The sequence below is a fragment of the Dendrobates tinctorius genome, unplaced genomic scaffold (assembly GCF_039654945.1).
Source record: "Dendrobates tinctorius isolate UK_male_01 unplaced genomic scaffold, ASM3965494v1 ptg000046l, whole genome shotgun sequence".
Classification (NCBI taxonomy): domain Eukaryota; kingdom Metazoa; phylum Chordata; class Amphibia; order Anura; family Dendrobatidae; genus Dendrobates; species Dendrobates tinctorius.
Genome location: NW_027361714.1, coordinates 25,706,602 through 25,728,348, shown reverse-complemented (window position 1 = coordinate 25,728,348; position 21,747 = coordinate 25,706,602).

Here is a 21,747-nt window from a genome sequence, read left to right as displayed (position 1 = left end):
GGGCTCTGGGGGCCTGGTTCAGGAACAGGCTCAGTCAGAACCCAAGATATCCCTCCCTGACAGATTTTCTGGAGGGAGAGATCAATTCTTGCTGTTTCAACAAGCCTGTATATTGTATTTCAGGCAGCGCCCTCGTTCATCAGGGAGTGAAGAGCAACGGGTGGGAATCATTATGTCCCTTCTTAAAGGGGATCCCCAATCCTGGGCCTTCTCCCTACCGGACGATTCTCCATCATTGATGTCCATGGACGGGTTTTTTGCGGCTTTGGCGCTTGTGTATGGGGATCCTGATGGCGTCGCCCTGGCGGAATCCTGAATCCGTAGGTGTAAACAGGGAGCCCGGGTTGCTGAGGAGTACTGCTCAGAGTTAAGGAGATGGGCCACTAAAACTCAGCGGAATGACTCTGCACTTTAGGAGTCAATTTGTACAGGGTTTGTCTCCAATGTTGCAGGATACTCTGGTGCAGTACACCGCCCCCAGGTCGCTGGAGTCCGCCATGTCACCTGCCATCCGGGTGGATAGACGCCTTAGGGAAAGACATATACAAAAAGTTCCCCCTGATGTCCTCGCTAGGGAGGAGGACCCACCAGTGCGGACGGAGGAACCCAGACAGCCCGATGTTGTTGATACAAAAAAGGGGGTGTCTGCGGCTCGTCATGTTGGGGGGGTATGCTTCCTGTGGGAAGCCTGGCCATTTTAGGAGAGCCTGCCCAGTTCATGCCAAGTCTCCAGACGAACCTATGCAAGTAGAAGGAGCTAGTTTGTATTCGGAGCTGCCTACGGTTCGGGGAGTGGTGTCGGCATGTTTGTACTGTGGGCAGATTGGTCATGTCCTGAAGACTTGCCCATTGCGTGCCAAACTAACTGTGCCATCTGAGAAGCTGCATTCCCCTGGTCGCTTGGAGGGAGGTGACCAGGGAGTATACATTTCCTCCATTTTGCCCTCCCAAGGTACCATGTCAGCAGAGGTCTTGGCTGGCTGTGTACCAGAGGTGATACCAGTGCTTGTGGACAGCGGAGCAGGAGTCAGTCTGGTGGATGCTCGCTTTGTCCAGACTCATGGTCTGAGGTGTAGGACGCTAGCCCAACCTATAAGCGTCCAGGCCATAAACTCTGTTCCACTGAGCCAGGGGAGCTTGACCCAAGTCGTAGAGAATATCCATCTGCGTATAGGACATCATGAGGAGTCCTTGTCATGCTACGTCTTGGAGGGAATGCCCGTACTTATTGTTTTAGGCCTCCCTTGGCTGAAAAGACACAACCCGGTAATAGATTGGCGGGCGAGGGAAGTAGTCAGCTGGGGGCACTCGTGTGAAGGCTGCTGCCTAAGAACTACTGTCTCTGCCATCTCTCTTCAACGGAGCCCTTCCTCTCTGGTGAGAGCAGCAGATGTGCTGCAGGAGAGTAGGGGCAAGTCTCAACCCTCGCCATTGGCCAACCTCGGGAGGCGCAGACCTCGTGGTGGAAGGGGTTGTAGGGTGGTGTACCCCTTGGTGAAGTGCGGGGGTGTGAGTGTGGTGACACAGGGAGACGCCTCTGCTGTCAATCCCTGAAAGAGTTCTCCAAATGGTGACAAACGAACGAGTGGCAATAAACGTTCAGGTCCGGACCTGTGTGTGAACGAGCGTGTATGGGTGGCCACCAAAAAACATCCAGTGGAAGTGTGTTGTGGAGTGTTACCAGCTCATACCAAAACATACACGTACACAACTCATTCCCCAGGTCAGCACTTCGGAGATTTGTGGTGCCTCCAGAAACGTTGCCAATACCAGCGGGCTCATTTGTCATCAACCTGACGTGCAGGTAGCTGCTGGGGTGAACTCTGGGTCTGGGCGTCCCCGCTGTAGGTGGTTCCCTGATGAGGAGCAGTCTTGAGGGTCCAGAGGCCCCTCATTAAGGGGAGGGTACTGTCATGATCCATGCTGGATCAGGACTGATAAAAAGCACAGGTAACCTTTTTTTTCTTAAGCTGTGCTTGAGGTTGGCTTTTGCCCCCGGTAGCCATTGGGATTCTTGCACTGTGGTGTCGTTTGTTCTAAGTTTGCCCCCGGTGGTGGTGAGCGTCATTGCACTCTGGTTTCTTTAGTTAAGTGCACATGATTATAATGCAGGTGTGATTGCCTGGCTCTGCTATAAAAGAGCCACAGGTGTTGCAATCAGTGTTGGTGATAGTGTTCATTTCAACCATCTTTGGTGGAGGAAGGAGCTGGAGAGTGTTCCTTGTAGCACTGTCTTAGCCCTGGTGTGGAAGGAGTCATAGGGAATTTCCTTGTAGCTCTGACAGAGCTTGGTGGCAGCGATTCAAGAGGAGAGCTGCATTCTGGTGGTGGACTCTGTTGCCAGGAGCAAGTGCAACAGAGTAAAGCTAAGTGGTGTTTCCCTGTTTGTGTTTTTCCTTACTGTGTATTAGTACAGTGGTGGGGCCAGTGCCTGTGCCACCCAGCTCCCTAGCAAGGGATAGGTGTAGGGTGTGCTAGGGCGACAGGTTCCTGATCGGCGCCCGCTGTGGAACCGGCATAGGGAACGTTAGGAGCGTTAGGGACACTGACTCAAGGGAGTGCATGAGGTCTCCACGTCCCCTTTCCCTATCGCAGGGCCCACTGTTGTAACTGTTTCCCCTTTCCCCATGTCTTGTTGTTTTAGTTACCGGCCTGCGGGCCGTGTCACACAGAACCGTATCACGTGCCGCGTCTTGTTGTTTTAGTTACTGGCCTGCGGGCCGCGTCACACAGGACAGGTCATCGTGACCCTAAGCTTCTCTTCTTTAATGTTACGTGACTGCTGTGGTGTCCTGGGCCTAGATCCCATGTGGACTATTCGGGCGCCCGGGCCCTTCTGACTATCTAAAGGAACATTTCTAGCTTACCACACAGCAGCCCCTCCTATTGTTAACCCTTTACTATCCTATTCACTAGCTGAAAGCTCTGTACACTATAATGCCCCCATCTCGTGGCGAATCCAGTAACTACCCTTACCCTATACACAGCAGCATAGAGCTAGGGAGAGATTTGGTTGTTTATTGGATAGTGTGGGCATACCATCTCTAAAACACAAATCCATCTCAACCAACAATCCTTCTGTGGACTAATAAAGGTGTATATAGATATCAGTGCTAGGCAGGCAGTGTATGTGGCAGACTTCATTGCATATAGCAAGAGGGTCCAATCCACTTCTGTCTGCTGCTGCTGCCTATTACAGATATTTATAGACAGAGCCCCAGGTATCAGGAGTCAGGAATATGTTTTTTTGGATCTTAATCCTGATTATTTGCTTTAAAAGCAATCCAGAGAACACTGTTTTTCTGCTCCATTTGCTTGTTGGTACTGCCGAATACAGCCAGTTCCTTTCCATATTCTAGCATAAAAATCTAGCTATTTTAAACAGGGGTATGTCCGTCCCACGGATCACATTTCAGTGTGCTCAAAATTGTGATATTTCAGGCCTCAATTATTTTTTGGGCAGTGTTTTAGGCAAGTTATTGAGTCCAGTTTTCTGAAAAAAAAATGAGTTACCTACAGGCCAGATATTTCAAACTATGATTTGTCTGTCAAATGAATAAAATAGTGCACTAAAAATTGTGCAATTTCAGGCCTTAATTTTTTGCAGTGTTTTAGGCAAGTTATTGAGTCCAGTTTTCTGAAAAAAAAAAAAAAATAGTTATCTCCAGGCCAGATATTTCAAACTGTGGTTTGTCTGTCAAACTGATCACATACAGTAGTGCTCTGAAAATTGTGCCATTTCAGGCCTCAGTTTAATTTTTTGGCAGTATTTTAGGCAAGTTATTGAGACCAGTTTTCTGAAAAAAAAACCTGCAGGCCAGATATTTCAAACTGTAGTTTGTCTGTCAAATGGATGATATAGTGTAATAAAGTGCAAGGAATGAGTATGTCACCACGGAACAGATGGACCAACAGTTAAAGGGGAGGTTTATTTACAGGGAATAATACAGGCAAAATAACGGTGTAGTATTGATATTATGAGAACAAATACTGTTAACAGTAAAAAAAAAGAATAAACAGGATTTGACAATCTTATCAGGGGTTTTCCTATGAAGGCACTTATCAGTCCGAAGAGGTCTTGATTGAAGGGTCACTCCTCTCCCAAGTTGGCACTGAATCACCAGCAGCGCTCGTCATCTGTAGTCCTTCTGTACTCTGTGTCTTTACATTCCTCCACTGGGGTCTCAAGGGTTAATGCTGGAGGCAAAAGGGGTACTGGACAAACAGGGTTACCTCTGCTCTGAGTCCTTTATCTAAGCACAACAGCCTCTCCCAGGGGAAACAACACTTCATCCCGTTAGATCTCTCAGCACGGATCACTTCCTCTGCACGTGCTGCTGTCTTTGCACTAGCTGCTGTCTTTGCTCTAGCTGCTGTCTTTGCACTGGACACAGACTTCACACGGGGGTGAGGACACACCTCATCTGTCACTGCAGACTCCAGCTTTACGTAGTCACAGGCTACGGTCTCTGCTCTGGCCTCAGTCTCTATACTGGCTTCCGCTTCCGAGTCTCAGTCTGTCCACAGGGGTCAGGGCGCACCTTTGCTGTCTCCGCAGTACACAGTCTCACGTACTCACAGTCTACCATCTCTGTGCATGGTACCCCAGTCTTTACTCTGTGACCGGGAGCTCCGTCACTCTCCCAGTCTGTGTCAGCGTCCTCCCCCGTCTGCTGCCCAGGCTGCTCTGAGGAAAGCGCGTGCTGTTTTCCCACTCTCTGCTCTGCTGGCTCCTGTGCTCAGCCCCTTCTCAGTCTCCCAGGGAACCTGCTGCCCTGCTCAATGGTTCTGGGCATGGAGCAGAGGAGGCAGCCCTCCCCCGGCTCTTCCTGCACTTCACCCCCTTACAATAGTGCGCTCAAAATTGTGCTATTTCAGACATCAATTTAATTTAACATAGTCTTCACCCATCTCTGCTCCCTGTCTAACTTCACAACCTCCCCTCTCCCTCTATCTGACCACCATTTACTCACTTTCTCATCACTGTCCTCCTCACATGTCACCCATGTCCAGAAACATGCGCACCCCCACAGAAACCTTGCACATCTAGACACTCACATACTCTCTGACTCTATCCTACCACTGTCCTCCATATCTTCACTCCATGACACAGACACTGCCACTAGTTTCTACAATGCCACTCTTGCATCAGCCATCGACTCTGTCTCCCCTGTCATGCATAACAGAGTGCGACGAATCAATAGACAACCCTGGCACAATAACACCACTAAAAATCTTTGGCAAGCATTCTGAATTGCTGAACGGTGCTGGAAGAAAACGCATTCCCAAGACGACTTCACTGCACTCAAACTTGCATTCAAATAGCTCTCACCTCTGCTAAACAGGCCTACTTTACATCCCTTGTATCTTCCTTATCCCACAACCCCAAACAGTTGTTCAATACTTTTAACTCCCTCCTCCGCCCACCACTGCCCCATCCAACTTCCCTAATCTCTGCTGAGGACTTCATCATGCACTTCAAAATCAAGATAGACTAAACACGGCAAGTCTTTATCATTCAACCACCACAACCCTTTTGTATACCAGACCAATGCCCAAACCCCATAACCTCCTTATCCAACAACACTGAAGGGTAGCTTGCTCATCTTCTCTCCAAATCACACCTCACTACTTGTGCACTCGACCCCATCCCATCCCACCTCCTCCCCAACCTCGCCACCACTCTTATCCCATCCCTAACCCACCTCTTCAACCTATCACTTACTTTGGTTACCTTCCCTTCTGCTTTCAAGCATGCCACAACCACACCTATCCTTAAAAAGCCAACTCTTGACCCAACAGCCATGTCCAGCTATTGTCCAATATCGCTGCTCCCATTCGCTTCTAAACTCCTGGAAGGGCATGTCCACGCTGACCTTTCCTCCCACCTCTCATCTAACTTGCTCTTTGACAATCTACAATCTGGTATCCGTCCCCATCATTCCACTGAGACAGCCCTGACCAAAATTACCAACGACCTACTTACAGCCAAAGCTAACGGACAATACTCTATACTCCCCCTTCTAGACCTGTCCTCTGCTTTCGACACAGTTGACCACTGCCTCCTACTACAGATCCTCTCCTCCTTTGGCATCAAAGACCTCACCTTATCCTGGATCTCCTCATACCTTTTCAACTGCACATTCAGAGTCTCCCACTCCCACACTACCTCCTCATCCCACCCTCTCTCTGTTGGAGTTCCCCAAGGCTCTGTTCTAGAACCCCTACTCTTCTCAATCTATACACTTGGCCTGGGGCAACTCATAAAGTCCCATGGATTCCAGTACCACCTTTATGCCGATGATACTCAGATCTACCTCTCTGGCCCAGACGTTACCTCTCTGCTGTCCAGAATCCCGGAGTGTCTATCAGCCATATCCTCCTCCTTCTTCTCCTCTCGCTTCCTCAAACTGAATGTAGACAAATCTGAACTGATCATCTTTCCCCCATCTCACAGATCTTCTTTACCCGACTTATCTATAATAATTGACGACATCACACTTTCCCCCGTACCAGACCAGAAGTCCGCTGCCTCGGAGTAACCCTTGACTCTGCCCTGTCCTTCAAACCGCACATGCAAGCTCTCTCCACCTCCTGTCACCTCCAGCTCAAAAATATTTCCAGAATCCGTCCCTTCCTCAACTCTCATTCTACTAAAATGCATACATGCCCTCATCATCTCCAGCCTTGACTATTGCAACATCCTTGTCTGTCACCTCCCTGCTAACACCCTCACACCTCTCCAGTCCATCCTTAACTCTGCCGCCCGACTAATTCATCTCTCTCCTCGCTACTCCTCCGCTTCTCCCCTCTGCAAATCTCTTCACTGGCTCCCATTCCCTCAGTGTATCCAATTCAAATTACTAATGCTGTCTACAAGGCCATCTATAACCTGTCTCCCCCAAATGTCTCTGAACTAATCTCCCGATACCTTCCCTCACGTAATCAACAATCCTCTCAGGACCTCCTTCTCTCCTCCACACTTATTCGCTCCTCACCCAACCGCCTCCAAGACTTCTCCCAAATAGCCCCCATCCTCTCGAATTCTTTGCCCCAACACGTCCGACTATCAATCACAATTGGATCCTTCAGATGGAACCTGAGATCCCATCTCTTCATGAAAGCTTACAGCCTGCAATGATCCCCGTTGCCTCCTCACCACTACTGGAGCTACTACCTCACCATCACTGGAACTGCTGCAACCCCCCAACCTACTGTCTCCTTCCCCACCATCCTGTAGCATGTAAACCCGAAAGGGCAGGGTCCTCTCTCCCCTCTATATCAGTTTGTGATTGTTAGTTTGTTTACTGTACGTGATATCTGTGCTTTGTATGTTACCCCTTCTCATATACAGCACCATGGAATCAATGGTGCTTTAGAAATAAATCATAATCATTTTTTGGCAGTGTTTTAGGCAAGTTATTGAGACCAATTTTCTGAAAAAAAAAATTGTTACCTACAGGCCAGATTTTTTTTAAAATGTGGTTTGTCGTCACACGGATCACATATAAGTTTTCTCCATTTCAGACATTTGTAGTGAATGTGGAAAAAATGTTGTCCTCTTTTTAAAATCGGCAAGGTGCAAGACAAGGGACGGGGAACTGAAAGTGATTGTGATGGTGCATGCAGAGGCCAAGGCCGAGGCCATGGGCAAGCTGCAATTGTGTCACAACAAACACCCACATCTTCTCGCCTGACCTTCCTGTCCCAATTGCTAGGAGATTGCAGCAGCAGCACACCAATATTGAACCCAGAGCGGTGTCAAAAGGTTGTTGGCTGGATAGAGGATAATGCTTCCTGTCAGTTTGCCACCAGCACCACCCTGTCTTCCACATGGTCAAGTCTCAGTATCGTGAGTCTGGACCACATGTTCCTCACCCTAATCCTACTTCCTCCCACCATGCCGAGTTATCTTCTTAGGCCGGGTGCACAAGTTTGCAAAAATGGCAAAAGAACTGACGCTGCAGATTTAAAAAAAAAAGAAAAACGTTTTGAAGGTTCAAATCTGCAAAGAAAAAATAAGCATGAGGTTTCAGAAATTTCATTCAATTTGTAGTACTCTAAAATGCTACTTTTTTTCGCAGTAAAAAACAACACAGTGTGTGAACAAGCTCTAAGGCTATTTTCACACTGGGCACTTTTTCAGCGTGTTTTAATGTAAATTTTCTGCTGTGTTTTACAGTACCAGAAAGTCTATGAGATTTCAGAAATGTCATGCACACACACAGTTTTTTTTTGTCATCAGTATTTTGTGCTTTGCAAAATTGAGCATGTCCCGTGTTTCAGCATTTTTTCAGCGTTTTTCACCCATTGAAAGTAATGGGTGGTGAAAAAACGCTGAAAATATGCACCAAAAGTGCAGGTATCGTTTTTCATAGCGTTTTTTTTGTGCCAAAACCTGATTTTTTTTTTTTGCATTAAACTTTATCAGCAAGCACAAGAGTCAAATGTAACATGCCAAAAATGCAGGAAAAAAAACACACGAAAAGCCAAGCAAAACCTTTTTTTTTTCTGCAGCTTATTTTCTGCTCTCTTGGCAGCAAAACTAACAAATTTCTCAATCTTCTCCATTTTGTCAGTCCAGATGTCATCCAAGGGTAATCCGTTTTTTTTTTTTTATGACCCATTGACTTGTATGGCTGAGTGTGATTTGATTTATGGATGCAAATTGTGTCTGCTGTGATTTTTTTTTTTGGGCATGTGCACGGCCCCAATGAATAAGATTGATGTGAGCGCGATCCGATGTTTTGTCATGTCGCACCTGGACAGGACCTACAGTTGTCTGTAGGAGCCCTAAGAATGGGTCATCAACGCCATTCTCTGACTTTCTGTTTAGTGGCGGCCGGTGCTTTCCTGAAGATTGCCAGGTCAGACCAGATTCATGGTCGCGCCGCAGGTCCAAACTGTGCACTGATGGGAGAGGTGCGAGGACCCTGAGGGTGTGTGCACACGTTGTGGTTTTTGCTGCGGATCCGCAGCGCTTTTGGTCCTGCGGATCCGCAGCAGTTTACATGCAGCTTACAGCACAATGTAAACCTATGGAAAACCAAATCCGCTGTACGCATGCTGTGGAAATTTCTGCGCAGATTTGCTGCGGTTTATTTTCCGCAGCATGTCACTTCTTTCTCTCTCTCTCTCTCTCTTCTCTCTCCACATCCCAAACCGCAATAGAATCTGCATCAATTCTGCTGAACAAAGTATAGGAATCCGCAGGGAAAACTGCATGCGTTTTACCCTGCGGTTTCTGCAAAGCGATGCGGATTTTTCTACAGAAAAAATCTGCAGCATGTGCGCACACCCTGAGGCTGGGCAGATCTATCGCCCTCTATACTGTGCTCATACACGTTAGCACGGTGTGTAGTGAGACACGTAGCTAAACCCCCTGTCTTCTTTAAGAAAAAGAGGCTGTAAGTTGTAACCTTCTTTTATTGATTGCAGATATGACAGGAAAGGGTGAAGCTATAGGATGCAATAACAGGAGCATGTCAGAATATATAACTGCACAGTGCATAAAATACAGATAGGGCTCATACTCACTGGAGAGAAAATTGGATTGCACTCTGACCAATGTTAGTCAATGGGTGACATCTCACTTGAGATTTTTTTCCCATTTGAAATCATAGAACACAGTAAATGGTCCTGTAAATGACTGTAGAAAAATAGTTGCTGAGAGAAAAAACGGACTGCATACGGATGAAAATCGGATGTAAAAAGGATGTAAAACGAATAGAAAGATTAAAAATCGCATAGAAATCACATGACACTCGCATAACACTCTTCCCTTTTTTACAGTACAGAAATCGGACCTCTTTTAATCGCAAATGGGGATGAGTCCATAGTCTGCAATACACAGTAACATGAGGTAATACAGTAACATGAGGTAAAACATAGGTGATGACTATCTACTTAGTACAGGAAATGATTGATAAACACAGGACATTCATACCATTAAGGCTTATTTGCTGAAACACGGTCATAATTCTGCTTTTGGCGTTACCCACATTGTTTTTTCATGTTTTTAAGAAGCAAATAAAACACTTTTTTTAGTACATCAGTGGATTGTTTCATCGCTGGAGCACATCTTTTCTTCTTTTTTGCTGTTGATTTACCACACAAATGATGCACTGCAAAAAGTGCAATCAGCCGCAACATCAGCAGCAAAAAAAGTATAGACTTTCTGGATTATTGGATGTATTGGATGCCAGATTAAAGGACCTTCATTGTATTTCACCATAAATATGTATCTGCTGGCGTAAAATAAAGCAAGAATGATTTACTAGCATTAAAAAAAATCTGCAAAAGCATATTATTGACGTTTATAAACGTCTTGTTACCAAATAAGGCTAACTAAAGGGGCTTTCGGCCGTGTAAGCACATTAGTAAATCATGTACTGCAAGGACATGGCGGCCCTGCTTATAACAAAGGCTCCTGTAGGAAAGTTACCTGGAAATAACAAGATGGAAACGGTTTACCTTATTAAAGTTTGTGTTTCTTGCACTCTTCTGCCACCAGTGGCTTCCCCGGAGAGGAAGGATGTGTCACCATGATGACGGAAGCAACCATTATGTGCAGGGGGGTGAATGCTAACATCCAGCTTGACTAGAACTTTATGCAATTGCATTCGGCACAATTTACCAATTGTTGTTTGATATTATACTTATTCAAAATCCTTACATATACAAGAGATTAAAAAGAGCAGTGTTTACATCCAGAAAGGCAAATGGTACAGTCCAGAGTCAGGATGCAGTTACCTCAGAGCGGCATTCATTGTGGTCTGTGAGCAAAATGGAGGAGGAGGAGGCGGCTGCTGACTTTCCTCATATAGTTCAATGTGGGGGCAGCGGTGGTGGCAGGGGGAGTCGGCGCTGGCGGCAGGTGGGCCCCCCTGCCTGATGGACCCCATAGCGGCTGCGTGATGTGCCGCTAGCAGGGGGCCCCTGGGGGAGCAGTGGCCCAAGGCAGCTGCCTTGTCTGTCTGCCACTAACGCCGACCCAGCCAAAAGGCATTGTAGTGCCTCCAAATTTTTGGCAGCCCTTGCATTCACTGCATAGGCAAACACCATGGGAGACTTGCTCCTTTCTAATGGGAACATTTTGTTATGAGGCCCTCCTCCACACCTCTACCTAGGGGCATTGTAGTGCCTCCAAATTGTTGGCAGTTCTTGCATTCACTGCATAAGCAAGCAGTATGGGAATAAATAAAGGCAACATAGGCTTTCGGGTGGCCCTCCTGTATGTCTCTTCAATGATTGGGGTGCGTCTAAATTTGGTGCAGGGCAGGCCTTGCATTCAATGCATAGACAAACAGTATGGGAGTACCAAATTCCTAATACTGGGAACATTGCTTTCAGGTGACCCTCCTGTACATCTGTTCAAAGGGTTATTGGGATGCGCCCAAATTTGGGGCCGGCATTGCATTCACTGCATAGGCAAACAGTAGGAGAGTACTAACTTCCAATAATGGGAACATTGCTTTCAGGTGGCCCTCCTGTACGCCTGTTCAAAGGGTTATTGGAGTGCGTCCAAATTTGGGGCAGGTGTTGGATTTAATGCATAGGCAAACAGTATGAGAGTACCAACTTCCTAATTATGGGAACATTGTTTTCAGGGGGCCCTCCTGTACGCCTGTTCAAAGGGTTATTGGACTGCGTCCAAATTTGGTGCAGGGCTTGCATTCACTGCATAGGCAAACAGTATGGGAGTACCAACTTCCTAATAATGGGAGCATTGATATCAGGAGGCCGTCCTGCATGTTTCTTCACAGGGGTATTGGGGTGCATCCAAATTTTGGGCAGCCCTGCCACTCACTGCATACACAACAGCAGTATAAGAGACCCACTGTTTAATAATGAGAACAACAAATCATAGCCGGCTGATGGCTCTCTAAGAATAGTGAGGGCCGACTGCTGACCTTTTAAGAATAGTAAAAGCTGCCTGATGGCCCTACAAAGTAGGCTTTGAGACTTTCAGAGTCCCTCCTTCATAAATGAAACAGGATGTGTCTGATGATGTGTCACACACTACATGGCCAGTTAAGGTTGTAAAATGTTAAAATGACATTTCCCAGTGAATGCATTTGTCTTGTTTGAAATCAGTGCTAAAGTTGAAAAATGTGGTGGAGGAGCATTTTTGTTTTTGGTTACTTATTTTACTTTATATACAAGTCAATACCCTGGGAAGGTTATTTGTTAACATATTTCCCAGGAAAATCCATTTTGTTTTTGTTTTTGTATGTTTTATTGTGAGTCTGTAAAGGTCGCGTAAGACTCATAGTTCACAGCAGTGACCTAGGAGTCACAAATGCTTCCAGGGGTATTCCCTATGCTGTTCCCATGTCATTTGAGCACTGTTTCCATTGATTTCCGCAATTTCTAGTCTATCTGCAGACTACCGGGTTGGGACCGCGGCAAAAATACTCGAGTTTCCCATAGACTTACATTGGACTTGTTGCTCAGCTCGAGCACACGAGCATTCCAATTTGCTCGACCTGAACAACGAGCAATAGAGCATTTTAATGCTCGCTCACACTAATCACAAATGCTTAATTGCAGTTGTTGCTGCTAAGGTTGGCTAACCAGTTACTAGGTTTAGAGGGCAATCACTTTTTTTAACACAGGACCCTGTAGGTTTGGATTTCTTAATCCCTTAATAATCAAGACCTTAATTGAAAAACTGCATTCTGTGTTTACTCATGTTGCCTTTGTCTAATATTTAAATTTGTTTGGTGATCTGAAACATTTAAGTGTGACAAACATACAAAAGAATAGGAAATCAGAAAGGGGCAAACACTTTTTTACACCACTGTATATTACATACACCTTGTTTGATGCTGATATTATTTTACTTGATTCGACTGAAAGAATCAGTTATCATTATTACACGTCAGGAAAACAAACCATTTTGTGACCCTTAACATGGATTTACTTACATAATGTGTTCATGCTCTTTTTCCATTCACAATATTTAGTCTTTTGTAATCTGTAATCTTATAACCACAAGCCTCTCATCTGTACAAAAAACAAGCAGAGTTTCATGTTTTCTAAGCTGGAAATAAATGTTTGACTGCTGTCTTATGTAAACCCAAACCAAAAGAATAAGAAAGGCCAACCTCTATGGCTCGTTCTCAAAATAATAATTAGCTCTATCAAAGTTTAATTTCAATTTTTTGAGTAGTATTCACCCAAAGCTCCTTTTATCTTCATTCTTAAAATTAATACCACATCTTGATTTTTATCTCAAATGTATAATGGGAGATAGCGACAGGGAAAGTCGCTAGGGATTGCTATACTTTAAAAAGCTTACTCTAATGTGTGTGGTTGGCCACTGGGGAGGCACCAGATGTTGCAGAAGGGCCAGCTGGGGCATGTAGTCCCACTGACAGCAAATAATGATGTCACCGTAGCTGAAGTGGGTCGCTGGACCCCTCACCACCTCCCTCGTGTCCACAACAATTGTCAATAGCGAAAGAAAGGTAGCAATTGTGGATGGTACAGGAACCCCTGAGGGCTCTCCTGTAGAGGCGATGTCTGGTTTCAGGTTTTGGAGCACCTGTGGTGTTTGTGCACTCTCAAGCAGCCAGTCATGCAGGTGAACTTGTAAACATAACAATTTTACTGAAAGAGGTAATGGGGTACAGTCTCTCTCTTAAAGGCAAAGTTCAGAGTATATTGTGTATATAAAAGTAATGGTTCTCTCCTCAGGAGACAAGAGAGGTTATGGCTTCTCAGGGCGGCTGGAGCAGAGTTCTTTTCACTTGCTATTAGAGGAAATGCTATGTGCAGTCCAAGAAATATTACACTGAAGGAGGGACCTTGGAAACACACTAAAGTGTGGAAGTACTCACAGTTTTGAGCCACATAGAGCTGGTCCTGGCTAGAAGCAAACGGGATAAGAAGCATGCAGGAGAGCACATGTGCAGCTTTTACCTCTCCAGACTAGAAGAGGCTTCACTCCTTTGCAGAGGAGATTATGTGGAGACAAACTATGCTGGGAGGAGTACAGTCATGGCCAAAAGTTTTGAGAATGACACAAATATTATATTTTCGCATGATCTGCTGGCCTCTGGTTTTTATGTGTGTTTGTCAGATGTTTTTATCACATACAGAAATATAATTGCAATCATATTATGAGTAACAAAAGGTTATATTGACAGTTAGAATGACTTAATGCAGCAAGTCAATATTTGCAGTGTTGACCCTTCTTCTTCAGGACCTCAGCAATTCTCCCTGGCATGCTCTCAATCAACTTCTGGATCAAATCGTGACTGATAGCAGTCCATTCTTGCAAAATCAATGCTTTTATTTTGTCTGAATTTGAAGGTTTTTGTTTGTCCACCCGTCTCTTGATGATTGACCACAAGTTCTCAATGGGATTAAGATCTGGGGAGTTTCCAGGCCATGGTCCCAAAATCTCTATGTTTTGTTCCCTGAGCCATTTAGTTATCACCTTTGCTTTATGGCAAGGTGCTCCATCATGTTGAAAAAGGCATTGTTGATCGCCAAACTGCTCTTGGACGGTTGGGAGAAGTTGCTCTTGGAGGACATTCTGGTACCATTCTTTATTCATGGCTGTGTTTTTAGGCAAGAGAGAGAGAGCCCATTCCCTTGGCTGAGAAGCAACCCCACACATGAATGGTTTCAGGATGCTTGACAGTTGGCATGAGACAAGACTGGTGGTAGCGCTCACCTGGTCTTCTCCAAATAAGCCGTTTTTCAGATGTCCCAAACAATCGAAAAGGGGATTCATCAGAGAAAATGACTTTACCCCAGTCCTCAGCAGTCCAGTCCCTGTACCTCTTGCAGAATATCAGTCTGTCCATGATGTTTTTCCTGGAGAGAAGTGGCTTCTTTTCTGCCCTCCTTGAGACCAGGCCTTGCTCCAAGAGTCTCCGCCTCACAGTGCGTGCAGATGCACTCACACCTGCCTGCTGCCATTCCTGAGCAAGCTCTGCACTGCTGGTAGCCCGATCCCACAGCTGAAACACTTTTAAGAGACGGTCCTGGCGCTTGCTGGTCTTTCTTGGGCGCCCTGGAGCCTTTTTGGCAACAAGGGAACCTCTCTCCTTGAAGTTCTTGATGATGCGATAGATTGTTGACTGAGGTGCAATCTTTCTAGCTGCGATACTCTTCCCTGTTAGGCCATTTTTGTGCAGTGCAATGATGACTGCAAGTGTTTCTTTAGAGATAACCATGGTTAACAGAAGAGAAACAATGATGCCAAGCACCAGCCTCCTTTTAAAGTGTCCAGTGGTGTCATTCTTACTTAATCATGACAGATTGATCTCCAGCCCTGTCCTCATCAACACCCACACCTGTGTTAATGGAGCAATCACTGAAACGATGTTAGCTGGTCCTTTTAAGGCAGGGCTGCAATGATGTTGAAGTGTGTTTTGGGGGATAAAGTTCATTTTCTAGGCAAATATTGACTTTGCAAGTAATTGCTGTTAAGCTGATCACTCTTTATAACATTCTGGAGTATATGCAAATTGCCATTAGAAAAAATGAAGCAGTAGACTTTGTAAAAATTAATATTTGAGTCATTCTCAAAACTTTTGGCCATGACTGTAGTGTCTGCTTCCTCAGGAAGCTTTAACCACCTAGAACTGGAAGTTACCTCAGGAAGTCTGTGAGCCCTGAGCTGGTCGGCTCCTCTCAGCCATTTCTATGGCAGCTTGTTGTGAGGAAAATAATTGCTTAACTTTCATATACACATATTGGCCAGTAGATGGCAGCAAAGCACATTTATGAATCGTTGTCATACAATGCATTGTATTACGTCTCTTAACACACTGGAACAAATCTACTGCCACACAACAACTGTCTCATTCAGTAGCAGTAGAACGGGTACCAATATATCACATGTGTACTAGGCTGTAGGAGCTAAATATCACACACAGGAAAAGGTGATGTATAAGGAAATCATGGAAGCTGGATACCATATTCACTGGAATAGGAGATAAATTACATTATCTGGCAGTGGTTACTAAACCATGTACAGGCCATTGTGTTTCACCTCATACAATGTTGATGTCCTACTACTGTCAGATCTTGGTGGCGCCTGGTTTTGGATATCGAGAAATTTGATATTAATGATCTATCCTATTTAAGTCCCGGATGACCCCTATAACTATACCATACATAAAAATATCTTGTGCAGAAAACTTACATAGGGCCTATTCTGTATAGAACATTTTATGGGACCCATTTTGTATGAAGCATTATATGTGGCTCAGTCTGTATGGAACATTTTATGGGGCCCATTTTGTATGAAGCATCATACACACTCGTTTAATGACAGAAAAACACACAATGGTCATAGAAATAACTTGAACCTGTCAAAAGTAATAATAAATCATAAATCTATCAGAATGAACAAATGAAAGTCAACATTGCTTTTCAACCATGCTTCCGCAGAATTTAAAAAAAAATAAAACTCATGAAATAGGCTTGGACAGAAATGATGGTACCCTTGAAAATAATGTGTGCCCACTAATTAGCATCACAGATGTCTACATTCTTGGAATCAGTGAGTGGGCCTGTATAGTGGGATACAGATACTTACTGTGATGTTTGGTGACAGGGTGTATATCACTCTCAACATGTACCAGAGGAAGCAAAGGAAAGAGTTGTCTCAGGAGAAATAAAGTTATAGACAGACTTGTTAAAGGTAAAAGTTATAATACACATCTACTCCGCATCTACTCTCCCTCCAACCTCCAAGTGGCTGTGATATACTGGCCTCCAGGCCCAGCCACTGCCATTATTGACCAATTCTCTACCTGGCTTCTTCACTTTCTCTCTGCTGACATTCCCATTATCATCATTGGTGACTTCAACATCCCCATTGACACCCACCAGTCAGCAGCCTCAAAACTCCTGTTAGCTGCAGGCGTTTTTAATCAGACCAGGGCCATTTCCCCTCCACAGAGATATAGACTTCAGTCCCAACAGAGGATTTTTCATAGGTTCCTATTCAGATGGAGACTACAGTCTTAGTGAGGATTGTCATAGAATAGGGACCTGGAAAACGAGAAATGCCTTAACGTTGGCTTCCAGGTACACATAACTTGGCCATTTTATGCGCTAAACTTTCTCAATTTTTCATATTTCTAATGCAGTGATGCAATTCATTATTCATTTTTCATGTTTGCATGGTTTGGCACTGCAGTGTGCTTCCTTTTTTGCTTGAATGTATATGAGTTGGTGACTCTAAGTTAAGCACCTGTTCACACTATGCTTATGCTTGGATGCGACGGTCAGTTTTTGAAATTTGTTTTTTTTTTCAACATCCCCATTGACACCCACCAGTCAGCAGCCTCAAAACTCCTGTCGCTCACTTCATCTTTCAGACTTACTCAGTGGTCCTTCAGCCACCCACACAGACAGACATACATTAGACCTAGTCTTCACCTGTCTCTGCTCCCTATCTAACTTCATAACCTCCCCTCTCCCTCTATCTGACCACTATCTACTAACGTTCTCATCACTGTCCTCCTCACCTGTCACCCATGTCCACCAACTTGCGCACCCCCTCAGAAACCTCGCACATCTAGAGACTCGCACATTCTCTAACTCTATTCTACACTGACACACCTCACCACTTGTGTGCTTGACCTCATCCCATCCCACTTCCTCTCCAACAACACCACTACACTTATCCCATCCCTAACCCATCTCTTCAAGCTATCACTAATTTCTGGTACCTTCCCCTCTGCTTTCAAACATGTCACAATAACACCTATCCTCAAAAAGTCATCCCTTGACCCAAGCGCTATGTCCAGCTATCGCCCCATATCTTTGCTCCCATTTGCTTCCTAATTCCTTGAGCAGCATGTCCACGCTGAACTTTCCTCACACTTTGCATCTAATTCGCTCATCGACAACCTTCAATCTCGCTTCCGTCCCCACCATTCCACTGAGATTGCCCTGACCAAACTTACTAAAGACTTACTTACAGCCAAAGCTCAGTCAATTCTCTATACTCCTCCTTCTAGACCTGTCCTCTGCCTTCAACACAGTTGACCACTGCCTCCTACTACAGATCCTCTCTTCCTTTGGTGTCAGAGACCTTGCCCTATCCTGAATCTCCTCATACTTTACCAACCACACATTTAGCGTTTCTTACTCCCACACTGCCTCCTCATCTCGTCCTCTCTCTGTTGGTGTCCCACAAGGATCTGTCCTAGGACCCCTTCTCTTCTCAATCTACACCCTTGGCCTGGGACAACCCATAAAGTCCTATGGCTTCCAGTACCATCTATATGCTGATGACACTCAGATCTACCTCTCTGGCCCAGATGTCACCTCTCTACTTTCCAGAATCCCAGAGTGTCTATCAGCCATACCCTACTTCTTCTCCTCTCGCTTCCTCATGCTCAATGTGGACAAATCTGAACTAAATATCTTTCCTCTATTTCACATACCTTCCCTACCTGATCTATCTATCTATAACAGTAAATGAAATCACACTTTCCCCGGTCCCAGAAATCCGCTACCTCGGAGGAACCCTTTATCTGCCCTGTCCTTCAAACCGCACATCCAAGCTCTTTCTACCCCCTGTTGCCTCCAGCTCAAAAATATTTCCAGAATCCATCATTTCCTCAACCCTCACTCTACCAAAATGCTTGTGCATGCCCTAATCATCTCCCGCCTTGACTACTGCAACATCCTCCTCTATGGCTTACCTTCTAACACTCTCGCTCCCCTTCAGTCCGTCCTTAACTCTGCTGCCTGACTAATTAATCTCTCTCCTCGCTACATTCCTGCTTTCCCTCTTTGCAAATCCCTTCACTGGCTCCCAATTTTCCAGTGTATTTAGTTTTAACTACTAATGGTGACCTACAAAGCCATCCATAACCTTTCTCCTACTTAAATTTCCGAACTAATTTCTCAATATTTTCCCTCACGTAAGCTCTGCTCCTCCCAAGACCTCCTTCTCTCCTCCACGCTTATTCGCTCCTCATCCAATCGCCTCCAAGATTTCTACCGAAAGTACCCCATCCTCTGGAATTCTATGCCTCTAAACGTCCGGTTTTCCACTACATTTGGATCCTTCAGACGGAACCTAAAAACCCATCTCTTCAAAAAAGTTTGCAACCTCAACACCATTGGAGCTATTGCAACCCCCGACCTCCTGTCTCCTTCCTCATAATCCGGGGGAATGTAAGCCAGCAAGGGCAGGGTCCTCTTCCCTCTGCACCCGTCTGTCATTATTAGTTTGTTTACTGTAAGTGATATTTTTATTTTGATGTAACCCCGTCTCATGTACAGCACCATAATAATACTATCTCCAAGCAGCTTGATGTTCCTGTGACTACAGTTGCACACATTATTCAGAAATTTAAGCTCCATGGGACTGTAGCCAACCTCCCTGGACGTGGCCGCAGGAGTTAAATTGATGACAAATCAAAGAGATGGATAATACGAATAGTAACAAAAGAGGACAAAGAAACTTCTAAACAAACTAAAGGTGAACTTCAAGCTCAAGGAACATCAGTGTCAGATCGCACCATCCATAATTGTGTGAGCCAAAGTGGACTTCATGGGAGATGACCAAGGATGACACCATTGCATAAAAAAAAGCCAGACTGGAATTTGCCAAACTACATGTTGACAAGCCACAAAGCTTCTGGGAGAATGCCTTATGGACAGATGAGACAAAAATGGAACTTTTTGGCAAGTGACATCAGTTCTATGATCACAGATGGAAAAATTAAGCATATCAAGAAAAGAACTCTGCCCCTACTGTGAAACATGGAAGAGGCTCTGTTATGTTCTGGGGCTGATTTGCTGCATCTGGCGCAGGATGTCTAGAATCTGTACAGGGTACAATGAAATCTCAAGACTATCAAGCGATTCTAGAGAGAAATGTGCTGCCCAGTGTCAGAAAGCTTGGTTTCAGTTGCAGGTCATGGGCAACAGGATAATGACCCAAAACACACAGCTAAAAATACCCAAGAATGACTAAGGAAAACATTGGACTTATGTGAAATGATCATCTATGAACCCTGACCTAAATCCTACTGAGCATCTTTGGAAAGAGTTGAAACATGCCATCTGGAAAAGGCCACCTTCAAATAAGAGACAACTGGAGCAGTTTGCTCGTGAGCAGTGGGCCAAAATACCTGTCAAGAGGTGCAGAAGTCTGATTGACAGTTACAGGAATCATTTGATTGCAGTGATTGCCTCAAAAGGTTGTGTAACAAAATATTAAGTGAAGGGTACCATCATTTCTGTCCAGGCCTATTTCATGAGTTTTATTTTTTTTTAAATTCTGTGGAAGCATGGTTGAAAAGCAATGTCAGACTTTCATTTGTTCATTTTCATAGATTTTTGATTTATTATTATTCAAGTTATTTCTGTGACCATTGTTGGTTTTTCTGTCATTAAACGAGGGGTGCCAACAATTTTGACCATTTGTGTATGTGGCTTACTCTGTGTGAAGCATTATATTAAGCTCATTCTGTATGGAGCATTATATGGGACCCATTTTTTATGGAGCATTATATGGCGCCCATTCTGTATGGAACATTACATGGAGCTTATTCTGTATGTAGCATTACATGGGGCCCATTCTGTATAGAGCATTATATCGGTCTCATTCAGTATGAAGCATTATATTTGGCCTATTCTGTATGGAGCATTATATGGGGCTCATTCTGTATGGAGCATTATATGAGACCCATTTTGTATGGAGCATTATATGAGGTCCATTTTGTATGGAACATTATAAGGAGCTCATTCTGTATGTATCATTAAATGGGGCCCATTCTGTATGGAGCATTATATTGGGCTCATTCTGTATGGAGCATTATATGGGACCCATTTTGTGTGGAGCATTATATGGGGCCCATTTTGTAAGGCACAACATATGGGGCCAATTCTGTATGGAACATAATAGGGGGCCCATTCTGTATAGAGCATTATATGGGCTCATTCTGTATAGAGTATTATGTAGGGCCCATTCTGTATTGTGCATTTTATGGGGCTCATTCTGTGTGAAACATTATGTGGGGCTCATTCTGTATGGAGCTTTACATGGGACCCATACTGGATGGAGCATTATATCAGGCTCATTCTGTATGAAGCATTATATGTGGCCATTCTGTATTGAGCACTATATAAGTCCATTATTCTGTATGGCGCATTATATGGATCTCATTCTGTATGAAGCATTGTATGGGGCCATTATTCTATATGGAGCATTATATGAGGCCCATTTTGTATGGAGCATTATATGGGGCCCATTCTGTATAAAGCATTATTTGGGCCCATTCTGTATGGAGCATTATATGAGACCTATACTGTATGGAGCATTATATGGGGCCTATTCTGTATGGAACATTATGTGGAGCTTATTCTGTAGGTAGCATTATATGGGGCCCATTCTGTATGGAGCATTATATTGGATTCATTCTGTATGGAGCATTATATAAGACCCATTTTATATTGAGCATTTTATGAAGCACATTCTGTATGAAGCATTATATGGTGTCCATTCTGTCTGGAGCATTATATGTGACCAGTATTCTACAATATATGGAACATTATATGAGACTCATTCTGTATGGAGATTATATAGGGCCCATTCTGTAGGAAGCATTATATGGGGCCCTTTCTGTATGAAGCATTATTTGGGGCTCATTCTGCATGGAGCATTTTACGGGGCCCATTCCGTCTGGAGAATTATATGGAGCCAATTCTGTCTGAAGCATTATATGGAGCTCATTTTGCAAGGAGCATTATATT